We start from the raw sequence: 22875 nt of genomic DNA on the forward strand, positions 1-22875 counted from the left end.
TGGGTGATAATGATGTTTCAATGTAGGCTCATCAACTGTAACAAATATGCGACTCTGATGTGGGATGCTGATAATGGGGGAAGCTGCATATGTGTAAAGACAAGGGGTATACAGGAAACCTCTGCACCTTTAGCTCGGTTTTGCTGTGAACCTAAAAATAAAGTCTACTTTTAAAAAAAAAAGGAACATCACTGAGACTGTAGCCCATTGAACAAAGAAGAAAAGAAGAGAGAGGAGAAGATGAGAGCAGAGAAGCAGCCAGGAGCCATATCACACATTACAAACATTTTGGACCACACAATTTTCTGCTGCTGGGAGTTGTCCTGTGCATTATTGGATGTTGGATGTTTAGCGGCCACTTTGGCCTCTACCCACTAGATGCCAGTGGCAACCTACCCCAATTTGTGACAACCAAGAATGTCTCCAGACATCACCTGAGGAGAAAATCTTCCCTGGTTAAGAACCACTGATATGGAGCCTCATAGGCGACCAAAATGAAGGGTTTATTTCCATGGTAAAATGTTAAGTTTTTGTTTTAGCATTAAGTGTATTGGAAAGCCAGTAAGCAGAATGATACGATCTGATTAACGTTTAACATTATTTTGGCTCCTGTGTATGGTAAGAATGAGGGGAAGGACAGGGACAGGAGTAGAAGCAGGGAAGTCTGCTGGCAGTTTGCCAGACGACAAAGCCTACTAGCTTAGCCTAAGTTTTTGCTAGTGAAAAAAGTGAGATGTAGTCAGGTTCGGATTACATTATAAAGGCGGAGGTGACCAGACTTAACATGAGATGAGGAGGAAAAAAAGAAATCAAGGAGGAGGAAGAATCCAGGGGTTCTGGCCTGCACAACTGGTGGATGATGATGCCACTTACTGAGATGGTAAAGACTTGGGGGAGGCAGAGGAAGAAGTCACTGACAGGAAGAGTAATTCATATGATGAGCTCAAATAATCAGACTAAAGAATCAATGGTGAAGAAGAAGGACAGCAAATATAAACAACTCTTGAAATTTCTGCTGCAAAAGGAAACAAAAAAAAGGGCAATAAATGTAAATGAAGGGGATCCCAAGGTAGAGGTGGTTTAAAAGGCGTGATTTATTCATTTAAGGCATCAATAACTCAAGAGATAAAACTTTATTCCTCTCTCACCTAACCACCCAAAGATAAATGAGAAGTACAAGGCTAGGAGGCAGTTCTGCTCCACAAGATCATCTAAAAATCCATCTTATTCATCCATCTCCCGCTAAGGTGTTGCCCTCACCTTTGCAGGTTGAATAATATGCCCCATCAGTGTATTAACATCCTACACTCTCATCTGCAAAAGGGGATAAAGAGAAAATAGAAAACGATTAGCTTCCTTTCTAAGGCCACAACCCAGAAATCACACATACCACTTATGTCCACATCCATTTAGCCAAAATTTAGTCCACATCCAACTATAAAAGAGAAGCTAGCAAATGTAGTTTCTAGCTGGGCCAACGTGTGCCCAGATAAACCCTGAGGATCCTATATACTAAAAGGAAGCCAGAGAGAATGGCATTGGGTAGACAACCAGTTATCACTGCTGCAAGTAACAAAAAGCATGGATGCTAACTGAAAGAGGATTCAGTAAAGAGAGAATGATATCTTAGCAAAGAAAGCTGCTGGAATAGAAGACCTGTAGGCAAGAAGAAATGAGATCCAGGCACAAATGTACTGCCTCAGGAACAAGCTCACTTTGGTCTCTTGTCACTTCTCACATGCTTTAATTTTCAGAAGAAGGGTTATCCCTTGATTGCATTTCTAGTAAATTAAAGTAAACCTTTCCTTCCATCTACTAAATCAATTACGCAGAATGTGTGTAAAAATCTGGCTTTAATTGAGCAGTTCTTACTTGGGTTGTCTACCAACAGGTTGATTCAGAGCTGCTGCTTCTCCGTCAAAGACAGAATGACCAAATTTCAGAGTTGGAGGGAGTCTACAAAGGCCATTTTACATGTTCAAGGTCACAAGGCTACAAAGTATCCTCTCCAATAGTACATCGCAAGTCTTCAAACTGCCAGATCATTCCACTATCTCCTTGCTTACTTATAATATTCCTTTTCATAAAATAGTTTGTCTTCCCATGAAATGAACACCTCCTGAGGGCAAAGACTCAACGACACCTTCTTACCTATCTATCTTCCACTGCTTGAAGCATGGCAGGAGATACACAGATGTACTCAGTGGATACTTGTCAGTTCACAGATACAAAGAGATGTGGTTTCCCTTATGCTACTGTGTCAGGATTGCTATTCCTACTTAATCTGGAGGGCCACTGAATACAAAACAAGAAGGAAGGTCTGTCAGATTCTCCTTAGGTAGGTCAATGGAAACTGGGCCTTTGGAGACAGAAATTACTTGTCCAAAGTCACAAGCTGTTTACAACAGAGCCAAGACAAATATCCAGGTCCTCTTGACTCCAGGTTCCAAACTCATTTTCCTGTTAAAAGTTGCTTCACTTTTTTGGTCTGTGTTTGATATCCTGGGTAATTACTGAACTTCACATGATATATTCTTCACAACTACTGAAAATGCTACTCATCTTAAGAGTCCTTCAACCAGCTATATTTCTCCAATGAAAGGAGGAACAGGAGTTACTGTTTCCATGCTACACACAGGGAATAAAAGCAGTGCAGTCAAATGGCTTGCCTCACATCACAAGGCTGAAATCCAAATAGGATTTTACTATTTTTAGGGCAAACTGATAGAATTTTCTAGAAGATTCTCTCCTAGAGTATGATGCTCATCTTTTCAAATAGAGACAAATTGAACATAACATTTCCATAATGAATGGTTCACACATGCTTTTGCTCTCAATGCTTTCCATCTCTACAGCCTCCAATATTATGTATATTATAATCCAGGATATAAAATAAAATAGTAAATAGATACATAGCCGGAAGCAAAAAAAAAAAAAACTGTGTTTCTGAAAGCCAGAATTTTACTTCTATTCTGAACATTCAGATTCATGTTTTTCTCATGAGAAATTAAACCAAACACCCATTTCTCACTTCCTCTTACTTGTCCTAAAACAATCTCCTTTAAATACAAGAATAGCCCTCCCTTGTCCAGTAAAACTGAAAATATCTATTTTATAAAATCCTTACACTTTACTACCTTGGGGAATATTCCTGCTCAAGCTTCATCTCTCCAGATAGGAAATGTCTGGTTTGGTTTGTTTTTTAACTTCAAGAGAAAACTCTGTCGCATCTCGTCTTCTTTAGGTCTACTTTTTTTGAGGTGCTATAATCAGAACCCTGTAGCTTTCCAGGTGCTGTTCACTGGTTTTGTGGAAGAGCCCTTCTGCCTCCATCTCACTGTTCCACCGAGGACAGTGTGGGAACATCAGTGCCCTCCCCTATCTCCTCTGGATCATCTCACTTCACTGAAGCATCAGCTAAGGCCAAGAAACTGTACAGTTTGTAGAAATGCAAGAGCCACAATGACCCCAATTCTATTTTGTTTAACTCAGAACAATGGCCTTTTTTATTTGCTCACTCTTAGTTTGAGATTAATGTTAATAAACCAGCATTTGAAGTTGAGAGGCACACCAAACTTCTCAATTGTAAGATAATTTAAATCAAATACTTCAAAAAGCAGCGTAATATAAAAGTGGATAGTAAACTAGATCTATTTAGAAAAAAAAAATTACCTTTTATTATTTCAACTCTGAGGAGCATGCCATAAAGATGTTAATGCAAATCATAAGGAAGACTTTAGAGTATATATACATATGGGGAAAATTATCCAGCCCTGGCCTAATCAAAACTGACTTTTCTCACTCATCTTTCTTAAAAAAAAAAAAAAAGCCAGTACCAGTACCAAAATAGAAGTGGTATTTAAATCCAATTTATAAACCTAAGAACATTATCGGGAAATTATCAAGAATCAGGATCTATGAAAAATAGAAGAGAAGTATCTTTCCACCCATTCTTAATTATCTGAAGTCAGCAAATGATTAATAAAAATACACTACAGCATACAGGAAATTTCTCAAGTTATTCCACTTATCAGCTGTTAACTAAACTAAGTTTCGGCAAAGGAGTAAATTCTATAGCAAACAGCATACCACTCAGGAAAATAACTCTATAATCTGGAGGTGACGGTAATATACAATATTTTAGGCATACTTTCAGGGTACAGTTTCTAATCATCATCATCTATCACTTACTGAGTGCTTACTGTATGTCAGAGATTGTGTTAAGCCTTAACATGTACCATTTCATTTAATCCTCACTACAACCGTCCAAGGTAGATACTACTGATATTCCCTGGTCACAAAGGAAATCTCTGAGGTCCCATGACATTAATTAGTTTGTCCAAGATCAATGTTTATAAATATCATAGTTGGTATGTGAACCCAAGTCTATCTGGCTCCAAAACAAAAATTAGTACCTTTCCAGGATTCTTAACTTTATAATGGCTATGATAGGAAATAACACATATGCTAATTAAAGTAAAAAAAAAAAAGTTAAGTCCTAAATCGGGGGTTAAAGAACCAGATAATAAATACTTGAGGCTTTGCAGGCCGAGCTATGAAAGTACTCCACTCTGCTGCTGCACTGCCAAAGTAGCTACAGACACAAGAATGAATGAGTGACTGTGTTCCTATAAAACTTTACTGAAGGACACTGACATCTGCGTTTTATATCATTCTCATGACATGAAATTTTATCCTTCTTTTGATTGTTTTCAACCATTTAAAAATATAAAAATCATTCTTAGCCATGGGCCAGGTATGGCCTGCAGGCTAGAGTTTGCCCATCCCTTCCCTAAATAATGCAGACAAATATAAAATATTTTTTACTAAACAGTTCTTACAAATCATTAACTTGTAACCTCCTTTGGTATTGTGAACTGATACTTTAAAGAAGTTCAAAGTCTTGTCCAGCCTTGGCACAGGCCAGTAGTCTCAGCTGCTCAGGAGGGCAATGTGGGAAGATCGCTTCAGCCCAGAATTTGGAGGCCAGCCTGTGCAACATAGCATGACCCTGACTCTATTAAATTTTAAAAAGCAGCAGCAGCAGTAGCTCACAGTCTCAATAAACTTGATCTGTCTCCAAATAATTGAAAATTCCAGAGAGTTCAAAATTGCAAGTACTACCGGTGGATTTTCTAAATAAGACAGAGCCACAGAATTTTGGAACTAGAAGAAATCTAACACGTTTTCATTCCTTACCTGTTTTTGTTGTTGTTGTTGTTTTGAGACAGGGTCTCACTCTGTTGACCAGGCTCGAAGGCAGTGGCACAATGATAGCTCACTGTAACCCCTAATTCCTGGGCTCAAGTGATCCTTCCATCTCAACCTCCCGAGTGGCCAGGACTACAGGTGTGTGCCACTACACTCAGCTAATGGTTTTCATTTGATATTCTGTAAACACTGGGCCTCTCTATGCTGCCCAGACTGCTCTCAAACTCCTGGCCTCAAGGGATCCTCCCACCTCTGCCCGCCAAAGCATTTGATTAGAGGTGTAAGCCACCCTGCCCAGCCTTTATCTGCATGTTTTTCAAATTTCTGTTACAACATTTACAAGAGTTTGCTAGGCCAATTTGCCAGGTAATATAGGTTTGTAACTAAGTTTATACGTAATGACAACAATACTTTACATATTTAAAAATAGTTCTGCAGAGCATTTTCATATCCTTTCTATCATCTGATCGTTCACAACTCTGTAAGAAAGACGATGCAAGCCTTCTTATCTCTATTTAATAAAATGCAAACAAGCTCAGAAATGTAAATAACTTGTCCAAGGAAGGTACATTGTCACACAGCTACTATGGGGCAGAACTGCAACCACAACCCAACTTCAAGTCCTTTTTGCCTCCTGACTACTTCCATGGACATTGGACTTCACAATCATGGGTTAAATCCGAAAAATTCTCAAGAATATTAGTCTTACTCTTTAAAAGTTCAACTATGTTAAGTTACTTTTTGTTTCATTCTTCTGCTACCACAGCCTTATGAAAAAAACAGATGCCTAGTCCTTAACATTTATTACATGCGTCTACGATCAACATATAGTGTGCAGATAATATACTCAGGTCAGCTTGGGAAGGAAAACACTTGAATAAGTCAAGAGAGAACAAGCAACAATAAAAACATCGTTTATATAGCACCGAGAGAGACAAAAGTAGAGATGAATGTATTGCCATTAGAGTCGCAGGCCAACTTCAGAAAAGCTTTTGGTGACTGGAAAATGATACGGAGGTTGGGAAATGAACACAGAAGGAACATAACTACTGGAATTCAAACCAACATCAAAGGCTCTAAAGACAGTTGAGCCTGTCTTGCTGGTTCTTAGTCTCTCCCTAGAAAACAAAACAGTTACATAACTGGAGAAGGTTCTTCCAACTAACAATTCCTCTCTGTCCCACTTATGTTTTTCTCCCCCACTACTTCACCCTGTCACCCACCTCAATGTGAACGATCATACAGTAAACTGGGCTTCCACCCTAGCTGTGTCCAGACAAGTCTCTGTCCAAAGTGCTGCTTTATACACGGACTGCTATAGGGACCACGGTACGAAGATAACTGGCTTAAACACAGTTCCAACCTGACACTTCCATAGAGGCACCTGCTCTATGAAGCATCACCATATATCCAATTCCAAGAATGAATCAGACTCCAGACATTCCTGAAAATGGAAATCACAACATCCTAATGCCTCATCTTCACAAACAGCCCCATTAAAAAGAAAACACACCAATGAGTACTTGAAAAACTTTGAGGTCATGCTGTAGTAGTAATTAAAGCTTCTCTTTCCTTCACACTCAAGTCCAAGGAACAAATGTCGATTCTCAGTTAGACTTCAATGTACCCAATAAGGAAGGATATATTGAGTCACAACCATAAATACTCAAAAATATTACAACAAATCCAATCACTGATTCAAACTAGCAAACTGTGTAGACTCTAAGAGCCACCGCACTCCAGCACCATTTGCTTTTTCTTCTTCCAATAGAAATACAAACATAGACAATGTTTACAAAAGCAACCAATGTATCAGAAAAGTTATTCCCATTCAGACTGACTTAAAAGGTCTAAATCTCTGCCAAATAAAACTCTGAAAGAAGAGAAAATAAAAGAGATGCTGACAACAATGCTATGGCCCAGCTGCCAGCTAGCCATGTAGCATCACGCAGTGCCCCAAGCATTTTAAAGACAGATTGCAACTCTGCATTCAGATCAAAATTATAATTATCCAAATTCTATTTCCTAAAAGATGACTATTAAACTGCATCCCAACCATTCTGCTTGGGTCTCCTCCTTCCTTCCATCTTCAAGTTTCACAAACAGAAGGTGAAGCTATAAAAGGTCCAAGGTAGACTAAACCTAAGAAATCGAGTCTGATTTTCTCTCCCTACCGTTTCTTGTGTACCGCTTAAGAAAATCTTTAACATAAATATTTGATAAAGTCAACAAAACGGGAAACCAAGATACACGGGTGGCGAGGAAGCGAGGGGGAAAAAAGGCACTAATTCACCACCGTCGTCCAACATGCAGCGGCAACTTCAGTCAATTGGAAAGACGAGGGGGGAACTCCAAGGGAGCCTAGGGGAGTAGAGACCTCTGGCCCCGCGGGGCCCACGCACACCTGGGGGCGGGACCCGCGATGTCGCCCGCGGGCAGCGGAGGGAAACGCTCCCGCAGCTCCTCCGGGAGCGCCGGTGTCCCTGGAGCCCCCACTCGGCCGCTCCCGGGAGTCGCGGCTGCCGCCCGCCTTGGGCCCGGGGCGGAGAGCGCTGCGGCAGGCCAGAACGCCGTCCGAACGCCCGGCTCGCGGAGGCCGCGGGGAGCGCGGGGCGCGGGAGGCGGTGGGCCCGCAGCGCCGTCCGCCCCGGGAGGCCGGGGAGATGGGGCCGGGGGCGGGGGGACAACCGAGAGGCTCCTCCGGGAGCATGCGATCCGGAACCCTCACTCTAAAAAGAGTATTTTAAGAAGGAAAGAGAGGCCCCCGCAGCCTTCCCCGCGGGGCCTGCCCACGTCACCGGCGCCCCCGGCCCTCCCGCGCGCCCGCCTTACCGAGCCCCGCGGCCCCGCCGCGCCGCCGCGCCGTCCCTGCGCCCCGCTGGCCGCTCCGTGTCTGCCCTCCGCGGGCCGGGCCCGACGCCCTCCGCCCGTCGCCGCCGCCGAGCGCCGCCCGCGCCGCCGAGCCTAGCGCCTGGCCGCCGAGGGCAGCCGCGGGGGCTCGGCCGGGCGTCCCCCGCGCCAGCGCCTCATCCCGCCTCGCGCCCCGTCAGGCTCGGGGGCGGGGGCGCCGGGCCGCGGCCTCCAAGTCCCCACCTCCGGCACGCACCGCGCTCGCCCTCCCGCGGCGGAGTCGGCCCCCGGGGACGCGGGTCCTCGGGCTCCAGAGCCCCTCACCCTGACGCCTTCGGGCCGCCCCCGCAGCACCCCCGCCCAGCTGGCCGGCGCGTCCCCCGCCGGAGCCCGCCGCCCGCCCAGCCTCCGCCTCCTCCGCTCCGCCTCCTCCTGCACCCGCGACGCCCGCAGCGGCGAGAAGAGGCGCGCCGCCGCGGCCGCGGGCACGAGCACGCGCGAGGAGGGCGGGCGGCGGATGGAGCGCGCGCGCGGCCGAGGGGCGGGGGCGCGCCGAAGCCTCGCCTGCTGTTGTCCCGGGAGCGCACGTGCGCTGCCGGGGGGCGGCGAGGGGCGCTTGGCGGGTGTCCCTGGGGGGCTGGGGGACAGGCAACGCGAAGTGGGTAGAGACGCTGCCTGAGAGGTCCCGACGTAGGCTGTTGCCTCGGCCCCTGCATTGTGCTGTGGTGCAAAAATAAAAAACCGGCCGCCGCAGCAGCAGCAGCAGTAGCACCGGCAAGAGGCATCCTCCGAGACTACGGCAGTGGCTCCTCTCTACTCCCAGCTGACCCCAGAACACTGTCACCGCGCCGCGGAGGAGAGGGGGCGTTGCCTCAAGTCAGGAAGATCCTCGCCTCTCCATCCCTTGCACATTTGGGTCTAGAATGGACGCGCCCCGGTTATTATTTGGAATCCGGGGGCCTAAAAGTTCCTTCAGTTGGCTTCTTCATTCAGAGTTATGGACCAGAAAATTGAAAGTGGCATGGCAGGGGAGAGAAGGGACAAGAAAGGGTGAAAGAGTGGCCAACCTGAAGGTGCGTGGCTAGACTGAAAAGAGGTTTTGGAGACAAGGGAAGGAGCTCACTGGGAACCCCCTGCCTGTGGATGGCACTGCCCTTGGTGCTTCCCCTGTTCCTTTTGTTCAGCCCCCAAAGGCGGTGCAGCACCTTCCACCTGCAGCGACCATCTGTGTTACAGAATATGGGAGAGATATCTTGACATTCTACCGCGTTCTATTTTCATTTTTTTCTTTCAAGTATGTACCTTTCACTCCTGACTCAATTTGGTATCTAAATACGTGTTGGGGGTGGTTAACCTACAGAATTCACTCTTATTCTCAAGCCTACCGATGCCAAATACTGCATCATCTAATGTCACTGCAGTAATTTGGGTCCACTCAGCATTTAGTCATTTCAATGAGAGTCATTGAATATAAAACGTGGCCTTGACCGCGATTAGCAGAATGTCAAGGGCATACGCGAAGCAGGATTTCACCACATCCTGGAGAGAAATTAGGGAGTGAACATGCGCAGTAATCTCACTCTTCCAGCTTCAGTGTAATCAAAGTTGCTTTAAAGAATAAGTACTAGGGAAGGGACGGAATGAGAAGATTTGTCTAGAAGCACAAACTAGGATGGGAAAATTTGAAAGAAGCCAACTTGAAATAAATGCATGGCAGCCCTCTGCTGGAAATAGTCAGGTGCACCTGAGACTCATAAGGGTCTTTATGGATACCTCCTAAGTGCTACGGAAACAGCGAGGTAAAGAACAAAAACTAGAGACCTTCGACTGCAGCATAATAAGGCCATAGTTTAAAACTGTTCTTTCACCAAACTGCAGCAATTCCCTGGGGTTCATCTTCGGGCCACAAAGAGCCATCTCTACCAGAGAGGGACAGGTATGGATTAGGTAGCTTTTGTTGTTCTAGGGGTTTGTTGAGCATTAAACACAAACATCCTGTGATAGCAAGAGGAAGTCGTGGGGGACAGAAAACCAAGTCACTGTGAGAAGCAAGTTTTGCCCAAGGCCCCAGTCTCTTGGCTACTCAATGACAATATGCATTCTCTTCAGAAATCCTTCACATCCCACAGTTTCACCACCGCACCCTGAAAGTCAGCCACAGTAGCTGAATGGATGTTAAATGGTTTATGGTTAAGTGGTGGAGGTACATAATATATAAAAGAGCTAGGATTATGCATACATTGGATGACACAGATATTTTACTTTAGAGCCTCTAAACATTTTGGTAACTTTCTCTCCTTATATGTAGTATATCTAGTTTATAGAAGAGAACAAAGGGATGCCATGTGTGTTTTCCAAATATTAGAGGTGTTTGAGCAAGTTCAAGGGTGCTAGTGATGCTCCTTAACCTCATTCTAAGCCAGCGCTCCCTCTCCTTGGGCCACACTGTCCAAATGTCCTGTGTCCTAGTTATTATTACCAAACCTGCATATGAACTGGAAGTTGTGTTTGCTGGGCAACTCTGCAGCCATCTGCCCTTGGCATTTCAGATGTTTGTAATCAATTACCTCTGCCCTAATAACACCCTTATTAATGTATGATTAAATACATAAATCACAAAAAAATGCAATATTCCTTATAAAAGAAAAAGTCTGTCCAATGTTAAATAACTGAATGTGTAGCTTATGTATGGTTTGATTCAATATGTACAAGGTGAGAGGTAGGAGGGGAGGAAAAAAACAAATTCCCCCTCTTGCCGAAGCTATTGGAGGCCTCAGGCTGGCCTCCTTTCTCAGTCTTGGCACTGCTCTCTGCCAGGAGGTAGCATCTGGGCTCACTCCTGGCATCTCAGATCTGTTGCATTGCAGTCCCCTCTAGACGCTGAAGCAGCGTCATGGTGCAGACAAGTAGGGCCAGTGACGAGGGCAGCCACACAGACGACTGCAATACGTACCTAACCTTGAGTTTGAAAGATGGCCTGGGAATTGAGCAAAGGAGAGAGAAGAAGCTTATTTGCATCCCCAAATTGAGAATGCTCAACAGCTGTATTGAGAAAAGTTGCTGAAAGTAGGCCAGGTTTTATAGAGAATTTTAACAGAGAATTTTCCCAAAGCGACAATTGACATTGTCTTGCTTATTTATTCTTTCCTGGCCAAAGCGCCAGCTGCATATTGTGTCCCTATTAAAAAGAAATGTCAAAAAAAGATGTGTTGTCTGTCTGTAGCATACTCCTTGCTAATATTGACGCCCGTGAAATAGCCCCTGTAAACATGGAATCCATGCCCACTATCATGGGCAACATTTTAAGGAACACCAGTACCACTGTTCACTGAGATGTTTCTAATCCCTGATGCATTCATTGAAATGATAAACTTTCCATCTTCTCTCCTTTCCCTATCATATTTTCATCATGAGCCTCTATCATAGTAATTTAGAACTTTGTGTTATTCTCCTATGAAATTTTTTTTTTCAGTCTTTAAACCTAACACCAACTCCACCTATTGACATGTCCACTTTTGAATGGGGTCCTTGGCCTCCTCTGTGATTCTATCTGCTGCCTGCCCCAGGGCTCTGACCGTGGGCCCCTCCTGTTCTCTTTCCACACTGCCACCCTAGGCAGCATTCTCCAGCAAGGCTTTAAGTAGCCTCTACTTTTAACCCTGGCCTCTCCCCAGCACCCCACCCTCTTATATCCTGCTGCCTCCGGGCATCTCCATTTGGATATCTCCCACTTAATGTGTCTCAAACAGAACTTTTGATTTCCATATTGTAAACAAAACCCAAAACTGATTCCTCCAAGTCTGCATCATCACAGGACAAAAAATATCTCTTCCTTTCAATCACCACGTTCATTTTAGCAGCAAACCCTTCCAGGTCTACCTTCAAATGATACGGAACCCAATCTCATCCTTCTCTCTTAACCACGAACACCCATGTCTGCTCTCCCCATGATCTTTCTCCTGGGTGACTGTGACAGATGAACCATCACCCTGCTTCCACTTTTTCCCCTCCATGGTCTGGCCTCTACACAGCCACCAGAGAATTTATTGTAAAGCATTGGTAAGATAATGTCCTTGTTCTTGCCCAAAACACTCCAGGGCCCTGTGCTTCTAATCACACCGCAATAAAATCCAAAGTCCTTTCCCAGCCTTTCAAGTCCCTTCAGCCCTGACTCACCAGTTCAGTTTTTTACCTTTTGCCGTTCACTTTGCCTCAGCCACACCCGCCTCCCTCCTGAGGTTTCTCAGACCTGCCAGGAAGACTCCACCTTCCTGGCTTTTAAATTAACCTTCCTACTACTATATAAAATAGTTCTGCCTTCTCTGTCCCCTTACTCTGCTTCTTTTTTTTCTCATAGCACTTATCACTACATGATTATGTTGTGTAATCAATATTTATTACTGGACTCTCTTCCTAAAATGTAAGCACCATGAGGGCCTGGACTTTGTTTATTCACAAATGAATATGTTTATGCCAAATGAATACATAAATGGTACTATCAGGGTGCAAAGTCTCTATACACACTTCTTACCTGCTGTTGTTTATTGCTATGGATCTATCTTTATACTTATTACAAGTGGAAACAATTGCAAAGTGTAACATTATGTAATTTAAATTTCCTGTACTTTCAACTCTGACCTCTCCCCAGCCCTCCAGCCTCATATATTCCACAATAAAATTATATCATTTGCAGTGCACTGCAAGTCAAATCAAGACAAACTATACTGAAAATCTAAGAAAATATCAAGATTCAGCAGAGAAAGGTACATATTACATGAGGAATTTAGTGCCTGTAGGACAAAATCACAGTCTAACCTTGCAATTAGGTTTTAATATGTAGAAGTTAAAGGCACAGAAAAAGCCAAATTATATGAATTGGCTTCTCAATCCAAACTGAAATAATCACCATGGTGAGAAAGAACATAAATTTTAGGAGGACAAGTTTCCCTTCCATTTTTCATCTTATCTCACTATGTAATCTTGGACAAGGCAATTAACATCTGTTTTCCCATCTGTAAAATGGGCTTGCCTGCTGTCCTCTTTAGTTGGGTATCATAAAGATAGAATGACTTAATTATTATAAAAATGTTTTAGAAGAAAGGAATTTTGCAAGTGAACAGCGTTTATTATTACTTTCCAAACTTCTTTGTGTAATATTTTGAAAATGAGGAAGAAATAATATATTTTTTCAATGTATCTAAAGACTGAAGTAAATCAGCATTTCTAAATCATGCAGCACTTCCAAAATTATCAGAAAAAACTTTTGGAAGTCACGAAGCAACCTGTAGAGTCACCCAAGTATATCACCTGCCATGGGAGGCTCTATATACTGAAGCATTAGGAGCAACAACACATAATCCACTTTATAGTCAGAGTGCACTATGATCAGGAAGTGAAAGGAATGGCACGGAAACGCAAGCATTTGTATAAAGTATTAATTCCACTTCTTATCAAACAATGTAATGTGGAGATCCTTGAAAGAATGAATGAACAAAGAGGCAACTATAACATTTCTATATATGACATGCTTAAGGGCAGCAAAATGTTTGGAAGGGGAGAGAGGTCTAGGGGACTTTTTGAAGCTCTGTCTCCAGCAAGCATGCTGCTTTATTTCGAGTGTATGTTTAATTGAGGTGACTTGGAGGAAGCTAAATCTCTCATTGGTGGCTGTGACAGGGGTGAGAAGTTGCTATTACTCATAAGCGCACACACACACGCACACACACACACACACACACACGCACACACACTTTACTGTAAACACATTGAATGCTCCACTCCTCCCTCCAAGCTTGGCCTGAATCAGCACTCTACTCAGTGATGCTCCCAACCCCAAAGGCTTTTATTAGATCTAAAGAACTGAAACCAGTGTTGAGGAAATGCATGGGAAAGTGACTTGGGAGAGCTAGAGATCAAAGAGAGGTCACTCAACTCCAGGGTGGCTGCTTTCCCAGGGTGCTCCCAGCAATTCCCCTCCCACGATTTTGTCTTTTATGGCTTCCAGTTTCCAGAACTTAATGCATCTCAGAAGGTCTAAAACATCTGTGTTTTTCTGCTATATTCAAAATACTTGTTGGCGGAGGATTTACCGATGTTTCTGACACTGCATGCAGTAGATGTGATGTTTCCTGGGCAACTTGAGAACTGTAGTAGATAATCCTATACGGCATTTTATTATTTTTTAAAATCACTTGTACTTCGCTTGGGAAGTTATCTTGGATTTAACTTTAAGCATAGATGATCCCTGGATATACTGAGGGCTAGGGGACGTAATATGTCAGACAAAATAATAAAACTACCCTATCCAAATATTATTCTCCTGTTCCCTACTTAATTTTTTCTCTTATGTATTTCATGCTGAAAACAAACAGCATTACTCCTCAGAGTGATACAAAAGGCCAGTGTCAGGCAGAGCTGATAACAGACTCAAACTGACTAGTTGACTCCTTCTTTCCCCAGTCATGGTCTGATTTTAAAAGTACTTATCTGTAGTTCTTGATTGATTAAAAAAAAAAAAAAAAAAAAAAAAAAGCAACAACTCCCTTACTCATGGTAACAGAATGCTTTGTTAAAGAATACTACAACAGTGATAGGTTGGGTTAAACAGTTGAGAAAATTATAATTTAGGCAATTCAGAGTTTTCTGTGCACCTTTCAAAAGAAAACTTAGTGCTTTATCAAATATGAGGCACTATTAATTTTGAGAGAAATTCAGGCACAGAAAGATTCAAAACCTATCTAAAATTCAGTCTATGCTTTATGATAATAAAAGAGAGATATCTCTTTTTTGTAAATATGTGTTGATGGCCAGGTCACACAAAACAAGACAATACTTTTTTAGAGATGGGGGTCTCGCTGTGTTGCCCAGTCTCATCTCAAACGCTTGGGTTCAAGCGATCATAGCTTGGATTACAGGTAGGTACCACGGAAGCCAAGGCAAGAGGATCACTTGAGGTCAAGAGTTTGAGACCAGCCTGGGCAACATAGCAAGACCCCATCTCTAAAATATATAAATAAATACAATTTAAAATATTTTTAATGTTATCCGTGCATTTCTATGCATCACAGGAGAAAGTCCACCAGAAGAATGCAATCCTTCTCCACTCTCTTTCGTCCCCTCTACTACTGGAGGGGAGAAGACAAAGGGTCCTTACATTTACATTTCCACCACTGCCTCTAGTTACCATACCTGGGGCGGTTGGCTGTAACTTTTTCCATGCCCACAAGAACACAGCATTAAAAACAAAACCACATTCAAGTACAGTGACTCCAGCTAAGCTGTGGCATGTTGATTAGCCAAACCATTGGCATTTCACATGTCCAGTCCTTGCTGTTCTTTGATGGGCAAGTAACCCTGAAGAAGAGAGCAATTTTTCCATCGTCACCCATTTTATAATTAACTAGCCCTGCTTCTGGGCTGGCTGTCACATCCTACACCTCCCCAAATCCTCTGGTGCAACTTTTTGGGAGAGTTAAAACCTCCTCGATGTCACCTTGGTATTATAATGATGTCCTTTGACAGAAGAAACAAAGTCAACCACCATGTTCTCCCTGAGAAGTTCAGGAAAGTTTGATTCTTCCTTTTCCAAAGGAGAAAAGTATCTTCAAGGAGATGACTAAATCTTACTCAGAAGCATCCTTCTTCATTAAGTTCTCATCTGTATGGTACCATGCTGGAGGCTGGGCAAAGAAAAGCAAATAATGAGACCCTTCCATTTCTCTATGCTTCGAGTTTAAGATCGACAAAACCCACAAAAGCTAATCTCCGAGTATACAGACATCAAACAGCTGTGCAAACATTGGACAGATGCATAAATTAAATACAAAAGTAAATAAAGTATTTACATTATGTACAAGTCATGCAGCTGCTGTTACTACACTCCACGAAGGCTCCAGAGAGAAGGAGGGACATTAAGCTGAGCAGATTGTCTTTTTTGGTCGGGGATGGTGTCAGCAGGAAGGAGCAGAAAGGTCACACATGGCTCGAGGAACAAAGACAAACTGTTACATAAACTCTTGTCTGCTGGTGCACAACCTCTAAACCTAGTCTTCAGAATGAAGCAACTTTGTTTCTCAGAAATAACTTTTATATGTCAGACTATGCTTTTAGGAATCTGTGTCAGTAACTAATTTTAAAGTGTCAGGGATGGCCCCATGGCCAGCAACAGCAGGAACCCAATGAGGTGACCTAAGAGATCTCAAGAACTGTCCTACCTCAAAGACTACCTTGATATTCTACATGTGTCCAGAGTGGGAGAAATAAAATGAATGACAGTAGCCCACTGCCATTGGAAACTCTGCCTGGTATCCTGGTGCCGTGGAAATTTCCTCAGTCTTCTCTATGGAGGAACCCAGGATGCAGCGTAGCTTTGTTTAGCCTAGATTCCCATACTCTACACCTGGAACATAGGACACATGAATGATTGATGAATTACTAAGCAGCTCATGAATCTCTCCTTACTTTAGGAGATAAAAGGAGGATAGCCTTTTGCGTTTATGTTAAATTAAAATACCATTTTTATTCAGAATAGCCTGTATAGTGTTCTATATTTGAGAAAAACAAAAAGATTTAAAAAGAGAGAAAACAACACAAGCCCCTGGTTTAAAAAAATTAGAAATGGCAGTAAAATGGAAAAATTCATAACTACAATTCACAGGTAATCATTATTAACATTTTGGTACGTATCTTCTACATGTCTTCATATACATGGATATATATAAAAAATTTTAACAGAAACAAGATCATACTGAAAATAATGCATGCAATCTGCTTTCTTCCCTTGATGCTTTTTAAACTTTTCCTGTCAATAAATATTTCTACATTATTTATATATAATCATATGTCTATGCCATATTTTTTTAGTCCCCTGTTGTGACATTTCTAGTGTCATGATTTTTTTTTTTTTTTTTTTTTTTTTTTGCTCTAACTTGTAATGGCTGGTGGAGCAATCTTATCACTAAAGGTGTGTGCACATCACAGACTTCTGAGAGCCAGAATTCTTCCCACACCCACCGGCTGATACTTAGAATTCCATGCCTAGTGCCTCAGTCCTTTGCCTTAAGGATTTTGTTTAGTTAAAAAGTGAGTCCCAGGGGAGCTGCTTCTTAAAACACTATCTGACACTGATTTCCCATTTTTCTTGGGAAGTCCCGAGGAGAGTCGCAAAGACTGGTTTTATGCTGAGGTCTTGGCCCTGGGCCTTGGCTGATGAAACCAGAAAAGTCCCCAAGTTCACGCATGTTCTGGTAGAACTGTTACAATTTTATAATTGACTAAACTCCTTGAGCAGTTGGGAACACAATTAACGCTGGCTGGTACTAATTATTGCCTAAATTCAGTTTATTATAGGAAATAGGTTCAGTTCTTAGCATATTCCCTCAGGACCTGGTCCACATGTTCATTAATTTTTACTCCCAAATACTTTATATTTGTATGGTTTTCTGTAAATATAAATCTATTTACCTTGTAGCCTATCTTTATTACTGCATGGTCATTGAATTAAACTTATTCAGACCTCAATTTTTCATTTCACTTCTAAGCAATATAACTGTGATCAGTCATATCCCAGAATTCAGGACTGGTACTGTAATCCCCACAGAGATGGTATAGTTCTTTTTATCTACAAATCCAGGATTTTCTTTAACCCAACACACATGTCTGTGAGGTGTGTTATCACAATATAACATACCTGGTTACCCTGTGAAAAGCAGAGCCCAGGAAAAGTGAAGGTTCCTGTTTCTATGCAACCATAGGTATGTACGTGTGTGTGTGTGTGTGTGTGTGTGTGTGTGTGAGTGACAGAGAAGAAGAGAGAGACAGAGAGAGAGACACAGAGAGAGAGAGAGAGAGGGACAGAGAGAGAGAGAGAGTATTTATCTGGAGAATAGCTGTACATCTCCAGGGACCCAGGATCAGCAATGTCAAGGTCTACCAGGTGCTTATGAAGTGCTAATCGCGCTGTTACTGAAGTCCAGTTTCCACCAGAGACTCACAGAGCAACCTTGGGGAAATGATTGAATGCTTCCATTCCTCCAATCTCACACCTGAATACCAGGGATGATAATATTGCCCAACTCCTTCCCTTACAATGGCATAAGAATGAATTAGCTTACAGTTGGTGTTTTGAGAGTCTGTGGGAGCATTCTTACTTCATGCTACCTTTTTTATATGTAACTTTTGTGCACTCAACCATTAAGGAGGGACAACTATGCCACGGAGGTTTCTTCTCTATGCTGCTCTCTTGGGGAGAGTATCCAACTGCTGAAACTTACGTATGAAAAATGAGAGCAAGAGAGAGACAGAGAATGAGAAATCATAACCACCCACTCACATATATTTGGCATTTCAAGCTTTGAGCAATTAATAACCAACTCCTTGAGTTGGAAGCTGTCATGCTCACAATGCTGTTGGAGCTGCTCCCACACACCCCACTGAACACACCTTCCTTCCAGAAAAGGCTCTCACACAAGCACTTTTCAGCCTTGAAAGACAAAAGAGTAGATTTGAGCAAACATAAAGCCTTTCATAAAACGGAGTAAGGACAAAAGTCTCTAACTCCGGAAGACCAGTATTTCTAAGCAAATAGTCCAGTTGTTTTCTGCCATTCTGAATGTTTCTGCCGTCCTGAATATGTCTGCCATTCTGAACGTGTTCATCGGCAATTTGAGTGTGGGTTATCTGGATCCCCTTCCTCTGACATGCAGGACCTTGTTGCACCACTGGGAGTTCCACAGGAAAGGGAATGAACAAGGGAGAGTCTTTAGTAGAGAATTGTGAATATGTCTACAGCCATACCACCCTGAACGCACCCGATCTCATCTGATCTCGGAAGCTAAGCAGGGTCGGGCCTGGTTAGTACTTGGATGGGAGAATTGGGACTAAGAAGAAAATAACTACAGCCTGCACTTTAAAGAGCAGCAAGGGCCATCGGCCAGCAAAAGGAGCCTGAAGGGACCAAAAAGTTGAGCATAGCTGCGGATAGAAACAGAGCCAGTGGGCAGAGACAAGAAAACCAAGGCAGGAAACTGTGGGGTCAAGAGCAATAGGGAAGCCTGTCCCTATTGTGGGTCCTGGGCAACCCTGGGACACATCGACTGGCTCTTCTTTGCTTATAAGGCAGGGTGTATGGGAAGACTCATTACCAAGCACTGAGGAAGGACAGGTAAGATGTAAACCACGCTGATTTGCAGCCACTCGGGAGTCTCTGGCAGCTAGGCTTGGAGAATAGCATCAATGTTAACAGCTAGGGATGAAGCAGAGTAAATATTTGATATAAGATAGCAAATATAATCAATAACATGTATCAAACATTTTCTGCTCCTGCTAAAGGTTCATGTTAATTATAAATATGACAATATTTGCAACAGTTTCCAGTAGGTAGAATTATCCCTGCTTTGCAGCCCAGAGAACTGAAGACAAGGGCTAAATAATTTGCCTAACATTATGCAGTAACCAGTAACACTGTGTTTTAAACTCAGGTCTTTGTGCCTTCAGAACCCCAGTTCTCCTCGAACTTGAGAGAATTAGGCACACACGTTCCTCCTCTTTCCCAGATATTCTGACTTAGTAGTTCCAGTGTGGAGCCCAGGGGTCTGCACTTTAACACGCATCCCTAGTGGTGTCGACATAGGTGCCCTAAGCCAGACATTCCAAAACACCATCCTCCACCAAAGGCCAGAAACAGCCAGCTAGGAAACAAGGGCAGAAATAAAATTGTAGGAAAAAATGTAGAAGAGCTTTCACCATTAAAATCATTGACCTGATACTCTGTGGTAGTCCTGATAGTCTACTTATTTATTTATTTTTTTTCTCAAAATACGTGTTTCCAAAAGTTAACTCATTTGATACCTAGGAAAATCAGGCTTCTTTGGCAGCTTAGGTCTTGTGGATCCCACTCCTTGCTGAACGCTGGGTTAGGACTACAGACAGATGTCTCAGAAACATCTTAGGACTGTACTTTAAAAGCACTTAGGACAGGAACATGAGGAGCGATCATTCCTCAGATGTGACAGTCCCATTTCACTGGCTCTAACCAGAGTAGAACAAGAGGAAGGACTTGTCTTTCCAGCTATTCCCCAAAACAACTTTTAAACAAAGGGACCAGTTCTTACAATTACCCACCAAACAAAGCGCCTTGATAAAAATCACTACTAGGTTTCCCAACTGGGTGTCATTATCATGCATTAACCCGGCATTTCTCTTCCTTTGGTTAAACTCTTGAATTCCTGTATCAAGCTTGAGATAGAGAAATCAGTCTTGCTCAAGATGTGTTTTCCCATCTCCCAGGGTCCCACCTTTAGGGTGAATAACTTTCTTTCTACCTAGATTTTCTTAAAGATGTTGAGAGATAGGATTCCAGTAAAACTACAGGAGCTGGCCGTAATTAGTTTCTTTGCAATGTTCATTTCTCCAAATGAGAGCAGAGGGGCCATTTGAATAACTCATTGTCTACATTAGCTAGACATGTTCTTGTTGATTTCTTCTTAAACTTTCCTAAGTCTTCTCTCCCCTTTCTTTGCTGCACTTCACTCCAGTTTGTCTGTAAGCGCCTTTGTGGCCTCCACTGCAGGCCTTGGGCCAAGGCAAAAACGGATTCTTTTCATCTATTCAAGTGTGATCTGGGACAGACAAGCCTGCTCCACAGGCGAGAGGCACAGAAGAGAGCTCTGTATTCAGCCGCAATAGTCTGTAGTGGGGGCCCTGCCCTTGGCAAGGCCAAAGCAGTGACCAGGGCCATTTGGCAGGAACAGGAATGCTGTTTGGCCCCTTCCCTTCACCTGGACAGGGTGCCCTGTCCTGCAGGAATTGTATATCCTATTCCAACTCACTTCCTCTAAGTTCACTTCCAACATTAAAAATCACCTCCTTTTATCTCTCAATCAAAGCAGCATTTTTTTTTTTTTTGAGATGCCAGGTAAATTCAGAGCACATTACGGTTGTTACATATGGAGATGATTAATACAATAATAACTAATGAAACTTCCTTCCTGTCTCCAATACATAGAGGACTCAAGGCTGGAGGTATTGGCCGGAGAAAGGAACTAGGTGAAAATAGAGATGGAGCTAGTAAAGATACCTTTCTCTTGTGTCTAAGTTGCTAAAATATGCTTTTCCTCTAGTGCCTTTTAAACATTTTACCTCACAATAAGCCTGATAATGTTATGCAACAGCGCCCACCATTCCATTACTCAACACTGTTCTGAAGGTGCTTCATGAGAAGATAAAGGAGCTACAAATATTGGTGAAGGAGCAGCAAAATTATCATTATTTGATTATAACATTATTATAATCAAATATGGAAATGCTTTAAAAAATCTATTAAAAATAACCTGACAATACAGTAAGAAGGTAGGTTATACACACCAAAAAACCTTCTTATATTCCAAAAAATAACCAGTTGGAAAATAAAAACTGAAACAACTCCTATTAACAACAACCAAAAGATAAGTTACTCAAGAATGTGTATTATTTAAATGAAGGAAACTACAGAACTCTGAGGAAAGGGAAAAACAGACAAGGTGCTGAATAGTTAACGTCAGTATTGTAAAGATATCAGTTCTCGCCAGCAAAGCTATAAATGGAATGAATTCCAATCAAAATCCCAGTAAGATATTTTTAGGAAAAACATAATCTATTAACAGATAATTTTCAGAAAGGTAACATCCATCCTGACTACCCAGCAAATATTAAGCTCATGTCAAAGGTTTTATTCAACTCATTAATTAATGAGGAAACCAGTAAGATATTAAGACTGATTCCGAGAGTGTTTGAACAATTCATTTCTTATAAGCAATCTAACAAAGAAATGTTAGGATAAGAGTGCCAAATTTGAGTTAAAAAAACAAACAAACTGGTTATTGCCCAATAGACCATAAATCTTTGAGGTGATCTGTTTCAAATGACGGAAATTATTTGCATCTCTACCAGACAGAAATCTACAACTTAGCGGGTAACTTCACTACGATTTAGCAAGTACTTCACTCAGCAAGTAATTAGTCTGGGACCTTTAATCAATAGTAAACAATGAACTGAGTACATTTTCCTACAATCCTAAGGTGGCCTTTGTTCCCATATGACATTAAAAGGATATGCTGCTTGCGCTTGTCTTGTTTCTAGAATTTGAATTTTTCTAAAAATTCTAAATTTCATTAAAAAAATCAACTTGAGAGTAACTAGGTAATTTTTGAAAAACAACAGCAAACACAAAGGAAGAACGATTTGCTTTACTTATTAAAACAAGGCTGGTAATAAAAGGAGGAGGATGACAGTCTTACCTTCTCGAAATTATTGAAAGTCTGGCATCCATTTTCAGCAGCTGTCCCTGCTTTGAAACTTGGGCAATGGATATTTGCCTGTGCATGGCACGCTCTCATTCTCTCTCTCTCTCTCTCTCTCTCTCTCTCTCTCTCTCTCTCTCTCTCTCTCTCTCTCCCTGTTACTTAGAACTGCTGCCATCAAGAAAGCTGGCTTTCCTCTCTACCCCTTCCTGTATACCCAGTCCCACCATTTCCAATCTAGCTATCACTAAAGCCCTAATAGGTAACACTTTGGTTTATTATGCATAGCCTCTGTTCAAAGCACTTCTCCATGCATCAATACATTTAATACTCAACACAAACCTGTGAGGTAGATTAATTGTCATCCCCATTTTACAGATAAGGAAATTAGAACACAGAGTTGCTATAACTTAAGCAAGGTCACGCACCTGGGTTCAAACCAAATTCATCCTTGCTGTGTATTATTATTATTGTACTACTACCCTATATCCACTATGTATACTACTATATCCACTATCCTCTGCTTCCTGCAATGGGC

General features: G+C 42.3%; 1 protein-coding gene across 4 annotated transcripts in view; it reads right to left on the reverse strand.

The window, feature by feature from the left end:
- The window catches only part of ARHGAP32 (Rho GTPase activating protein 32), a 316742-nt gene extending 308358 nt beyond the window's left edge, over positions 1 to 8384 (reverse strand). For 2 of the 4 annotated variants that reach the window (XM_024255528.3, XM_063711488.1), the window contains exon 1: positions 8044 to 8145. The gene's annotated coding sequence lies outside the window, so the exon portion shown is untranslated. Of the gene's footprint in view, positions 1 to 8043; positions 8150 to 8317 lie in introns of those variants that run through there. The other 2 variants (XM_054525425.2, XM_054525429.2) reach the window with 2 other exon arrangements.
- Between the last annotated feature and the right edge of the window lie 14491 nt (positions 8385 to 22875).

The sequence above is a fragment of the Pongo abelii genome, chromosome 9 (genome assembly GCF_028885655.2).
Source record: "Pongo abelii isolate AG06213 chromosome 9, NHGRI_mPonAbe1-v2.0_pri, whole genome shotgun sequence".
Lineage (NCBI taxonomy): Eukaryota > Metazoa > Chordata > Mammalia > Primates > Hominidae > Pongo > Pongo abelii.